Below are 1,018 nucleotides of genomic sequence, written 5' to 3' on the forward strand. Positions count from 1 at the left end.
TATATATATATATATATATATATGATTAGTTATGCTGACGACACAAAAGTATCGCAGGTAGATAGGAATCCAGAGGACATCATGAAACTGCAGAAAGGCCTAAATGTAATATACATATGGGCTAACAAAAATAAACATGCAGTTCAATGCTATGAAATTTCTGGCACTCCCCTATCGGCCCAACGCCAGGCTAGAATCGGAATACACTGCACCAGAAGGTAATACAATAGCAGATTCAGAGTTGGTGCGTGTCCTGAGGGTTCACATGAGCAATGATGCAACATTCCATGCACATATTACCAAGATGGTAACACTGTGCAGGCGAGTGGTTGGATGGATTCTGAAGATATTCAGAACCAGGAAAAGGAGGCTCTGCTATTCCTATGGGTGTCTTTCTTTCTCAGCCATTTGGACTACTACTCCCAACTATGGTCCCCAGAAAGTGTGAAACAAACTGTGGATCTCGAAGCAATCCTGCGCCAATACACAAAGAGATTGACTCGTTACAAAAGATGGGGTACTGGGAGAGGTTAAAGGAGCTGAGTCTCTATTCCCTGGAGAGAAGACGAGAGATAAGCGGTGATATATATTTGGAAGATCTTGTAGGGTTTAGCTCCAAATTTTGGAATTGACAGCTACACCAATCCTCGAACTGGACGGCATTGCATCATACCAAAGATCCCATCATCCCCATCTAAAATAATGACAGAGTCTGGGTTCCTAGGGCCCGCAATTGTTGAACATCATGCCGGAAACCTTAGAGATCTACATGGTGTTGATGTGGAAGTTTTCAAGGAACGTCTGGACGGACAGGTTTCTACCTGAGATGCCAGATGAACCCACATCGTGGCAGGAGACAAAAAGAAGAGAGGCTTCGTCTAGCTCGCTACTTCACCAAAAACAATACCGGAAACAACGCCAAGAAACTACAGGTAGTGTACCAGCATGACCTCAGCCCTGGGCTGAAGACAATAAAAGGTAAAAGATATATATATATATATATATATATATATATATA

Source organism: Octopus bimaculoides, chromosome 4 (genome assembly GCF_001194135.2).
Source record: "Octopus bimaculoides isolate UCB-OBI-ISO-001 chromosome 4, ASM119413v2, whole genome shotgun sequence".
NCBI lineage: Eukaryota > Metazoa > Mollusca > Cephalopoda > Octopoda > Octopodidae > Octopus > Octopus bimaculoides.